Source organism: Bos grunniens, chromosome 27, assembly GCF_055505025.1.
Source record: "Bos grunniens cultivar Pamir isolate PY7600 chromosome 27, Bosgru_T2T1.0, whole genome shotgun sequence".
Lineage (NCBI taxonomy): Eukaryota > Metazoa > Chordata > Mammalia > Artiodactyla > Bovidae > Bos > Bos grunniens.
Window position 1 is genome coordinate 13,577,483 of NC_141191.1, and position 12,681 is coordinate 13,590,163.

At 36.6% G+C, this 12,681-nt stretch overlaps 1 protein-coding gene across 1 annotated transcript in view; it reads left to right on the forward strand.

Moving 5' to 3' along the window:
* The window catches only part of TENM3 (teneurin transmembrane protein 3), a 2,452,009-nt gene that overhangs the window by 554,738 nt on the left and 1,884,590 nt on the right, over positions 1–12,681 (forward strand). The window lies entirely within an intron of this gene.

A 12,681-nucleotide genomic window follows, 5' to 3' on the forward strand; every position in this document is an offset into this window, starting at 1 on the left:
CATTCTATATATCTAAAAGAAGCAAGTCAATTAGTCAGATAGCAGTAGTGCATGCTTGTTTACATAATACGGAGGAGCAGCTAACAATGGTTCTCTTCTTATGCACAGCTTAGTGTGATCACTTCATCTGGTGAATGACAGTGATAGGCAGGAGGATGAAGAAGGTGTCAAAGCTGCATATCAGTGAGGGGGGAAAAAGAAATTTGTTAATTCTTTTTCTTACTGTTGATTAATTTCTTAAATATTGGCAAACAACAATTGATTGCAACGATGAGTGCAGTTTGAATAAATGGGTTTTAAATGAATTTTAAAAAATAGTAAATCTTCATTTATTTAACACCTAGATGCTTGACAGGGAAATATTGTAATTGCCAAGCTATAGGATATCATAGAAAATATGATAAGAGCTCTCTTAATATTTACATGTGTATATATGTATATATATATTCTTTTTTTTCATGACTCCTCTACCACAAGACTGCATTGTAATCTTGGAATGAGAGGGGGAGATTTGCATTTTAGCAAGAAACTGCAATGAGGATTCTTTCTTATAATGAAATTTGGAACCGGGGACTATGATCTGTATCTCATCTAGTTACTTGTTTAACTGGAGTAACAAGTGTAGACATGTCTTTACATGCCAAAAGACTGAGAATGTCTGTGTTCCTGACACAAATCTGCTTGATAAATTAAGGAGCTATTCAAATGAATCGGTGAAACTTTCTTTAGTCCCAACTGACCCTTTTACCTTTATTTATTTATTTGTTTTTACTTTTTCAACATATATTCTTTGAGTTCAATTACTGTACAAAATCCTGAAGATACATAGACACATGCCGCTAGGCTCTTGCCAGTAAGGAACCTGGAGTCCAGTGTCAAAGACGAGGGAGTTAACAGAGCGGGATGATTTTGTGGTGTGGTGGTCATCAACAGACTGCTGTGGGAAAACGGCGATAGGTCTCGCAGAAATGCAGTGCTCTTGGACTGTACGGGGCATTCAAGGGAAGGAGGAAGGCGGATAAAGCTGTGTCCGGCAGTGCAGGTTAAGAGCAAGGTCATGAAGAGCCTGACATTTCATGCTAATGATTGTATATTTTATCTGATGAGCCAAAGGGCAGCCTGGGAACTTTTTAAAGAAGACAGTGAAATATTTAGATCTGCATCTTAGAAAGATCGTTTGAGTGGGTGTGTGGAACATTGGTTGGTGGGCTTAAAACTAGAAACACTACCTATGTGCCATCATTTACCTGGATAATTTGTATCAGAGTGAATAGATCACATTTGAGGATGCCTACATATCTGCAGGATATGCTATGCTATGCTGTCACTTCAGTCATGTCCGACTCTGTGTGACCCCATAGACGGCAGCCCACCAGGTTCCCCTGTCCCTGGGATTCTCCAGGCAAGAACACTGGAGTGGGTTGCCATTTCCTTCTCCAATGCATGAAAGTGAAAAGTGAAAGTGAAGTTGCTCAGTCGTGTCCAACTCCCAGTGACCCCATGGACTGCAGCCTTCCAGGCTCCTCCGTCCATGGGATTTTCCAGGCAAGAGTACTGGAGTGGGGTGCCATTGCCTTCTCCGCTGCATGATATAGATTTTTCAAATGAAATTTGTTAGAATATCTTTAAATATACATTGTCTAACATTGCTAATTATGTGGCTCAAGTGCCTATATTCCTGATGATTGACCTGAAAAACAAATCTAGAATTTTTGGTCCAAAATGTCATATACTGTGTTTACATCCTTAACATTTTTCAGTGACGGTCCAGAAATCAGCAGTTCATTGAGGTTCTATTCTCTGGTTTTATTCTTTTGTTGTAACAGAGATCAAACAACCTGGAATAAGACTTAAAATGAGACCAGAGTCAGGCACATTGCCTGTGTTTTCGAGTACCCATATTATTTCTTTGAAATAAGTAAGGTAAATTCTGCATTTAGCTCAAATTGTTCAAAATAAGTAAAATTGCTAGACTCCCCATCAGGAGAATTGGGTTTTGGACCATACATGGACAGCGACAAGCTGTGTAACTTTTAACATTTCCCAGATCGTCTTGAGCTTTAGTTACTTCAGGGCTAAAAACAAAAATCCCTCCTGCAAATGAAAGTATAAAAGCTATATTTAGTCCTTTAATGCTAATGGAGTCTATGAAATTAAATATGCCTATAGATACGATCTGTAAGTATAGTGTTTAGTTATCTCAGATCAGAAATAGACACGTGTGCTGTTGGCCAGGGTTTTCAATTACACATTCCACTTGGAATGGAAATTTCTTTCAATTTCAAGTAAAATGTTAGGGATAAAAATACTAGCACCATCTTTTCTGAACGTATATCCAATATTTGGGTTCATGTACAGGTCATAAAGCACTTATTTTATTTATCTTTGGCAGAAAGTGTCCCGTGTGGGAGTTGTCTGAGCCGTGTGAAACCCCAGTTGAACATATAGCAAAATAAATCTTCATATAATTTTATTATAAAAAATATAATTTAGATTGTACCCTGAAAGTCCACACTTTCTTGCCCAAATCAACCTAATATTTAGCTTCCCTATTAAAATAGGAAAAAGTATATATGGTTTGCATAAATGTTTGTGATTGAATGTTGGGCTGCTGTTCATATGTCATGACTACTGCTTGATAGACACTCTTTGAGCAAGAAAAAGGTTATGCTGTGGTATACAATATTTCAAAATTATGATGGCTGAAAGAACCTGAAAACATGCCATCAATTTTTAAAATTTAATTTTGGCATTTCCCCCAAAATCCTTGATCAAGGGATGAGTAAAAATAAAAATTGACACCATTGCTAGATTATACTGGAAAACTCTTTTTAAAGCATTTTAAGGTGACATGATGGCATGACTAACAATTTCTGTATATATCATATTTTATATATATAAATAATATGGAAAGGAAAATATCTGTCATTTGACTGCCACCAAAATTCCAATTCAATCTGATTAAAACAACAAATTGGAAGGTATTGTGCTGGCAAAAATAATCAACAAAAATTATGCACATACACATAAGATATATCAATTTAAACATTTTCTACATGTTATAGTTTGTGTGATGGCTAAGAAATTTTATAAATAATAGGTAAATAATAAAAAACAAGAAAACCTACCTCCAAATTTACCTATGATCCCACCATGCATACCACCCTCTTTAATGTGCATCTTTTATGTTCTTTTCTAGTTCATCAAACTTACATACACACATACACATTTTAAACATCAAATACAGACCTTGTGCTTTTCATATTATTGGCCCTAAGCTATGCATGTTATTTACAACCTGCTTGTGTTTATTTACCAATATATTTCCAAGTCAGTGCATGTTCTGGTGCTTCAACGTGTTAAATAGTCTCACAGATTTCCATCATCTGGGATCACTGTATTTAACTTAAGCGGTACTCTGCTATTAACGTATTCACTTACATTCACTCTGACATTATTTTTATCCCATGCTTCCATGAATATATATGTAGTTAGATCTTTGTACATGATCATAATTTCCTTGGAATAAAATCCTAAGGGGACATATTATCTGCATTATACAATAGGGTGATTGTTTTGCTAGTTTACATGCTCATCAGAAACCCTCACGCTGTTGAGAACAATGAGTATTATCTTCAATGGCTTGTCCCAGACTATATTTTGGGGATGCTTCGTGTATAACAGACATTAATAACTGATCTCGAATAAAACAGGGAAATGGCTGATAAAGTTTGTAACTATTACATACTGAGTCTATGTACATGAATTCCCATCCCTTCTTGCCCATTTAAGGATATTCCTCTAGCACGTCTCTTCCTTCTCAACAGCATAATCAGTCAGATGGATCTTTTCCATCAGATTATAAATATGTTATTTTATTTTGATCTTAAAAAAAACGAATGAGAAATGTTAAACCTATTATCCTTACTTCTACATCCAGGTACACTTACCTCTTTATGATCAAATTCTTCAAGAGTGGTCTGTTAGAGAAGTTTCCATTTCTTCTCCTTTCCTTCTCTCTTGAGCTCATTCCAACTCATTTTTTTGTCCCCCCACCTGACTTATATACTCTATCAAGATCATCACTAGCAGCCATGTTGTTCAGTCATTCTAATTCAAGTCAGAGCAGCTTTGACAGAGCTATTCATTCCCTGCTTCTTGAAATGTTTTCATTTGGCTTCCAGGTTACAACTTCCTATGGTTTCCTTCTACTATACTAGCCACTTTTTCTCAGAATTCTTTGCTGGTTTCTCTCAGCTTCCTGTCTCATGAATAGTGATGGGCTCAGGCTCTGTTCAGGGAGCATTTCTCTTTCCTTATACATTCACTCTAGTCTCTTGGTTTTAAATGCTGCCCATATGTTTACACTTCTCTCACCCAGGGCTCTTGCCTTAAATATGAAATTCTTAATTGCCTTAGATATGAAATTCTAGACTTTCATATCCTAACGGGCATCCCACCCTTGTGTCTAAAACATGTAACTTTGTCACAACTTACTCCCTAAGACTCTCCCTCATCTCAATAAGTTACAGCGTCATTCTTGCACTTGGAATCAGTCTTGGAATCAGCCTCAATTTCTCTCTTTCTTTCTGTTGTCCTTTATGATCCATCACAATATTCTTTCACTGTACAGAACATTTACCCAAAGTCTCATCAGTGCTTACCCTGTCCACTGCTACAGCACGTGTGTTAGGCCACTACCATCTGTCTAGCAAGTTATTGCAACAGTCTTCCCTATGGTTTCCCCGCATCCACTCCCCTCTATTGATTGTAGTCATTCCTGGAAGACGGGTGCATTTCCTTGAAGGAAAGCACCAAACTGAAGCCAAGAAGACAAACCTCATACTGAGAAACACAGAGGTAATGACAGTGGCTGCGTGAGATGGAGGACTAGGCAAGAGTGAATTACTTTGTAGTAAGTTAAAGTATGTATTCATTTGTTGAAAAAATATTTTAATACTTATTATTCATGCTTTTATATTAATACTTTAATGCAATCTGTGTGCTTGGTTGCATTAGTGAACATAAGAGACAAAAGTTGCTGCTTGCATGTAGCTTATATTCTAGTAGAGGAGGAGGAAACAACAAAAAATAAAATAGATTTTATATTAAGTGGTGAGAAGTACTATAAAGATATATTAAACAATAGAAAGGAATTGGTAGTATTTGAAGAACACTGGGAGAAAATGAGGGACAGAGCCACATGGACATCTAAGGGAGGAGTTTTCAGGTAACAGTAGCAGCTTTGGTGAGACCAGTGTGGGTAGGGTTCGGATGGAATGAGGGGCAGACAACATAGTGTCTGAGTGAGATCAGAACCCACTGGAGAGTTTAAAAGGGAGGATAAAATGAATTAAATCACATTTGACCAGAAATTGCACTGGTTCTGCCATTGGAAATGGGCTTCCGTGGTGGCTCAGATGGTGAAGAATCTGCCTGCAATGCAGGAGACCTGGGTTCAATCCCTGAGTTGGGAAGATCCCCTGGAGGAGGGCATGGCAACCCACTCCAGTATTCTTGCCTGGAGAATCCCCATGGACAGAGGAGCCTGGCAGGCTATAGTCCATGGGGTCTCAAAGAGTCAGACACAATTGAGTGACTAAGCACATCCATCCCATTGGAAATATCAATAGAAGGAACAGGGAAACCACAGATCTCAGCTGGTTAGAAATGCACATCAAAGAGCACTCATCTGCTGCTACATTGGCAATGGCTGACAAATAGAAACCTTTACCATTCTCTATTTATATAAACAAATATTCATCATCTGGAAACACTGCTTTCACCGAGGACTTATTTCTATTTTTTGTTTGCTTGCTTTATCCAGTATGCCTATTAAATAAGAAGTTAGTCGTAAAATTGCCACATACTAAGGAAGAAGCATTTCTGCTTCTAAATCCAGAAGCCGATGGATGAAACTAACAAGCTCCCTAAGACTTGGGACTATCCATTTCTAGCAATAGTGCATGCATCTATCCTTCCCCCAGTTCAGTTCAGTTGAGTTGCTCAGGCATGTCTAACTCTTTGCAACCCCTTGGCCTCCCTGTCCATCACCAACTCCCAGAGTTTACTCAAACTCATATCCATTGAGTTGGTGATGCCATCCAACCATCTCATCCTCTGTTGTCCCCTTCTCCTCCCACCTTCAATCTTTCCCAGCATCAGAGTCTTTCAAATGAGTCAGTTCTTTGCATCAGGTGGCCAAAAGATTAGAGAATACTCTTGAGAGTCTCTTGGACTGCAAGGAGATCCAACCAGACCATCTTAAAGGAAAGCAGTCCTGAATATCCATTGGAAGGACTGATGCTGAAGCTTAAACTCCAATTGTTCTCCCAGAGCACACAGCATATGGATTGGTATAGAAGTTGTGTTTAACAACTGACCTGCATAGGCTTTACATCCTAATTAAGTACAGTGGAATTAGGGCGTTCCAAGTAGAAGTGGTCTTCTCCCATGTTTAGTTAATAATGCAGGGTGGCATCATTTAAAAGTGGGCATTTAATTTCCAAATATGTGTTTAAGTATCTTTGGTATTCATTTCTCATTTTGATATTCATTTCTTATTTAAATGCTTTATTTTCTGTAATCACCTCTGTATTTTTTTTTCAGTCTTCCAACTTTATTGAGGCTTTCAATGGCTAAGTCTAAGATCTCTCTTGGTAAATGTCACATTGCCCTTGAAAAATACGTGGATTATTTTCAAATATGTTTTGATATTGATTTCTAACATAATTCCACAGTGATGAGAGAACAGACTCTGTATGATTTCAATACCTTTAAACAATGAAGTTTGTGTATCTTGGTTTATATCCCTGGATATGTTCCAGTGTCTCCTAATTTATAGTTTATGGGAACTTGAGTTTGTATCCTACTGTTGTGTGAAAATTGTGTACATCTTAATTATTTTGAATTGGTTCATGGTGCTTTTCAGGTCTACTATATCCTTCTCCTTCTCTGTTTATACATTCTGTTAATTTTTGAGAGTTTGATATTGAAACTCCAAGTAAAAATCTTAATTTATTGGCTTATAATACAAAAAATTATAATATGTAGTAGAACTATATGTAACCTTGTTCTATATTTTCCAAGTCTCCTGTAAATGTGTTATCATACTTTCATAAATTAAAAAAAATTTTTTTAAGTAAAAAATAGTTCAGGGTAGAACTTGCACTCAAGGTCTACTTCAATAGTTAACCCTGTAAGGGCCAGGGTGCAGCCCACTGAGATGGAAGCCTGGATCTTTGGTGAACAGTGGGTAGAAGGTTCCTTCCAGGTGCCTTTTATCTATTCACACAGGAGCCATTGCCTTAAGAGTAGCTCACAAAGTTTCAGACAGGAAAAGACACAGTGTAAATCACAGCTTAACTAGAGATGTGTTCACATTTAAACATCATTGCAAAAATAATCATGCTTATTTGAGTTATTTCTCCTCTTGGTGCAAGGTACATGGCAACAGTTATTAACAGAGGATTCATTACTATAGAAAGTCTAACATAGATGTCAAACTTTTTGTTTAAAGATACTGAATAATGGGCACTTGTGCTGTTGGCCGCTAGCAAGGTGATAGAAAAGTTTCTTAGCAGTTCACAGGAACTATAAACATGAGTCCTGGATCCTGAGAAGGATCTAAAGAGGCAGGTATTGGATTGATTCTGCTCCTAGTCATATATCACCCTTTGCTTTGATAGCCAACAAATCCATTAACCTATGTGAATTGAGGCAGTTAAGTTATAATTACATTCTTTATTCGATTTCTTTGTCTAGATTCAAACGAGAATGACTGTAAGGGGACTGTCTTCTCCCACTAAAATGTAATTTCCGGTGGTTCTCTACCCCAGCTCTTAGCAGAGTTCCTGGCTCATAAAAAGTATTTAGTAATATTTAAATTGTGTACCATGCTATAAATAAATGACTGAGGTAGTATTTTAAAATCATTTGCTATTATGAACTAACCAGTGAATTGCGTATGTTGTCATGATGAATCAACTCAATGCTGGTAGCAGCATTGTTTCAAATAATAAGTTGATTACCTCAGCTCCAAAAATATACTCAGTCTGTAGGCTCTTCATCAGCAGGTTCATAACAAATATATTTTCTCTGGGAACCTTGGTAAGCGAATAAATGGAAATATGTGAAAAATTCAAAATTATGGTTTAGAATGAGGAATTGTTTCTCAAATTGTACAGGATAGAAACATTTCTTTTCCAACAATGTTGACTGAATTAAGGTACTTATGAGTTAAAGTTTAGATTTATCATACTTTGTATTATCATCCTTGGCAGAGAGTAGATTTAGAAGAAAAATTAGCCTATTAAAAGCTCAGAATGTATTGTTTTCCAAATTTTCACAGAAAAATATAGATATTGAAAGAGATATTTATTATCAGCAGTATTAGAAGTATGTGGAATTGTTTATGAAAATATCTGTAAGACATTGTGCATGATATTTTGATTATTTTCCTTTTGTTAATTGAATAAACTTGCAATTTTAAGTTTTTATTTTATCATAAATGAGGACATCATTTTTCATTTGTTTTGTTTTCTTTTGGGAATCAACATAATACAGAAAATGCTCTATGGAGATTTGTAGAATAAACTTACAGCTCTGTTGAAGTACCATTAATTTCAACTTAAAAACTACTCACAAGTGGCAAAAAAAAAAAAAAAAATAATAAGTTCACTGCATAATATAAATTTGCATCAAGAAAAATATATTCCCCTTTAGGGTTTTAAAAAGAGAAAGTCTTTTTAAAGGTAATGTGATAGAATAGTATTCCAGAGAAATTTAATCAGATGTCTCATATAGAATTTAAAATAAAATGAAAGGGTTACATGGTAGGTGAACATATTATTTACAACAAATCCCAGATTAGTTTAGGGAAAAAAAAAAAAACATATTCCCAATAAACCCTCTAGCTATTCTTTGCCCCCAGGTAGCAACATTTATTGGAGAAGAACATGATTTTCTTAAAACTTTTTCAATTAATTTCTTTGTGTTAAGCTATAACATTATAATTTAAACCTTGCAGTTAATATATTCCCAACTATTTGATTCCTTGGAGGCTCTATGTAAAATGAAAGATTTAAAGTTGGTCAGATAACCTGAATTATTTAGCTTGGAAATGAAAAAAAAAAAAATTCTTAGAAGGTCAGAATATGTCTTTCTTTCAAAAATGTTTCTGTGGTAAATCATAACATAAATACACGCACAGCTTTTAGAACAACTGCTGTTTTTCAGAAATTACACTTTTTTAGATTCATGTCAAAATACTATAGAATAGTTAAAAGTCTGGGCTCTGGAGTTAATTGTCATCTAATTCAAGTCATTCCACCTAAGAAAATGTATCAACTTTTCTATGTTGAAACCACCCTTAGAAGGCTATTAAGAAAATTAAATGACTGCAGTGAGATGCTTAAACCTATTCCTAGCACATAATAAGCAATCAGTTAAGTGTTGACCAGTATTTTGAGTACTTACCAGTGTTAACTGACACAAAGGAATGCGTATCATGAGCTTATGATGGGCTGAATCAAAATCATTTATTCTTTCACTAATTCATCCAGTAAATGATTAGTGAATGAGTGTTTGCTGCTGCTGCTGCTGCTAAGTCGCTTCAGTCATGTCCAACTCTGTGTGACACCATAGACAGCAGCCCACCAGGCTCCCCCATCCCTGGGATTCTCCAGGCAAGAACACTGGAGTGGGTTGCCATTGCCTTCTCCAATGCATGAAAGTGAAAAGTGAAGTGAAGTCAATCAGTCGTGTCTGACTCTTCACGACCCCATGGACTGTAGCCTACCAGGCTCCTCTGTCCATGGGATTTCCCAGGCAAGAGTACTGGAGTGGGGTGCCATTGCCTTCTGGAATGAGTGTCTACTCTCTATCAAAGATGAGACTACAGGTGTGATAAGATGAAGCCCAGAGACAGGTAGGTGAGATGATATAAGGATGATGTCAATCTAGTGAAATAAGAACTCAACCTGAGGTTGTGTATCATAGGATGAGAGGAGGAATGTTTCTACCATCTCAAGAAAAATGTCAAAAAGGAGATATACATGTGATGAATCTTTAAAAAAAAAAAAATTAGAAATTTGCCAGGTCAACCAGAGGGAGCTAAGTGAAGGATGAGAAACAAGTGTCAGAAGAAAGCATCTTGAGGGAACATGGAACTTGCAGCCATCAGCAGGCCACGTAATGGACTAAGGGATGTGGGAATGGAGCCGGAAAAGGTGCTGAGAAGGGAGCTGGAACAACCCTGGGTTGGAAGCTTGAGGGTGTTAACCTAATCCTTTAGGCACTATGGAGTTCATGGACAAGTTCATGTAAGCAAGTGAGCTGTTAAAATCTATGTTTATAAATCTGATCAGCACAGTGTGAAGATCAGTTTTAAAGGAAAGGAGAGGAGAGCCAGAGGGAGCCAATTAGAAGTCAGTGTTTCAGGCTACACAGTCATTTGTTAAAAGCCTATTCTAAGTGGGAGGAAGACATGCTGGTTATTTACTAAGTTTTAAACACTATTTTAGGTCCCTTCCAAGTATTAACTCATTTACTTCTCATCAGCATCTCGTGGTTTTAATGTGGTTATGTCCAATTATACTAATCAGGCAAAACTGAGACTTGGAGAAAATAAAGATCTCAGTGGAGACTGTATGTATACCAGTGTAGAGGGCATATGGCTTTGAATCATAGTCTGGATCCAAGTCCTTTGCTTCTTTTACTATATTGTTCTTCCTCCTATAGTAGAGATGAAGAACCAAAAATGAGCCTGAGAGATATTAGAAGTTGGATTTCATAAGACTCCGTGGAGGCTTCCCGTGTGTGATTATGTGGTCCACAATTATAAAAGACATCTGTAAAGTTAGCTTACAGATAAATTAAAATCATCATAAATATGTGTACAGTTGAAGGGAGAATAAACAACTGAGAAAGTTGAAAATATCAATATTTAAAGTTGCGGTAAAACAGTCCAGTAAAAGAGGTGAAACATGCAAAGCAGGGCAGCCATGTTGTCATGGAATCCAAGAATCAAACATTACAAAAATAAAGATGTAACCGAGTCCTGTCACATATACTACGAGGGTCACTATAATAAAGGATAGAAAATGTCCAGAAAATGCGAGCATCTGAGGCGTAACTGAGCTCCTCAAGGACAGTGGTTCCAGTAGATGTCAAACTCCAAGGACTGAGGGATGAATGGAGGTAAAGATGTGGATGAGGGAGGCATTCAGATGGATTCTTCTTCAAGCCCTGTGACTCAAGATGTGTGCTTGAGAGACTTAGGTTTAACACAGAAGGGGATGCTTTATTAGTTTTTTGTCTGGGATATAATATATTTTTGTTTCAAAAATAGTTGTGGAAAAATTCTAAGTTTCTTTTAGGGAGGTAATAATTATGAGAGTTGAGAATTGCTGCCATTTCCTCATAGCTCAGTCAGTAAATCATCTGCCTGCAAGGTAGGAGACCCGGGTTCGATTCCTGGGTCAAAAAGATCCCTTGGAGAAAGAAATGGCAACCCACCCCAGTATTCTTGCCTGGAGAATCCCATGGACAGAGGAGCCTGGTGGGCTACAGTTCATGAGGTCACAAAAGTTGGGTACGACTTAGCAACTGAAACCAAAAAACCAAACCATTTGTTAGCTCTTTGTATCTCCATCTCCTCACTGGAAAATGGAGATGAGAGTATCTATTTAGTCACATTCTAGGGCTAAGTCAGTTAAAGCACTTAATGTGTTCAGTATAATGGTTGGCCAAGACATTTAGTCCATGTTAGCTCTTCTTTCTCTCTTCCTTATTATGGTTGCTGTATTCCAGAATATTTATTTTAAATACATCTTCATTTATACTCATAATGAATCTTTAATTAGTCAGAAGAGAAAATAAATATGTCTACATTTAAGATAAGAACCGTACTCTGGTAGATATGTTCTCTAGCCTGGGTGACTTGACTGATTAACAAATTAGTCACTAAGTGAAGAAGATTTGAATTTATGTGTGGAGAAAAATAACATGCTCACTGAAACCAAATGGACCATTTTTTAAATTCTAAGACTGACTCTAATTATTTGCACTCAGTTGGATTACTGCATTGTATTTTACGATTTGCATTATCATCTTATTACCATACGACCACTGCTATGGAGGAAAAATGTATTTTATGTGACTCATAAGGAACAGTTGGGAAAAAATTGCCCTTCATTTGCAAATCTTGGTTGATCCTTTGCAACAGTTTCTGAAGTAAAGCTGAAGAATAAAGTGATGTATAAAGATCATACAAACTAGACACAAAAGTGTCTGTGCTTTCTTTTCTCGACTAGAGAAAAAATGCATTGTTATTTAACAATTGTGATGAGAATGGGGAACAGGGAATACAGCATTGCAACATCCTGGCAACAGTATTTATAAATAGAATGGAAATTATATGGCAAATTACTCATTTTCAAAAACTGAATTATCCATCAGTGAATGATCTAGCATTTAATAAGTTCCTCCTGTGTTTAACACCTGCCAATATCCTATTTTACAAATGAGCTGCAGACCACACTGGTGCAGAATGAAAGCAACAAATGCCGTATTGAAATTAAGATCTTTGAAATTCCCAAGGTATAGTATCTGATGCCTTGGAGGATCCCCAAATCCAAGAATATCCCAATAGCAGTTTAGATAGCCTGCCTTAAAATAAAG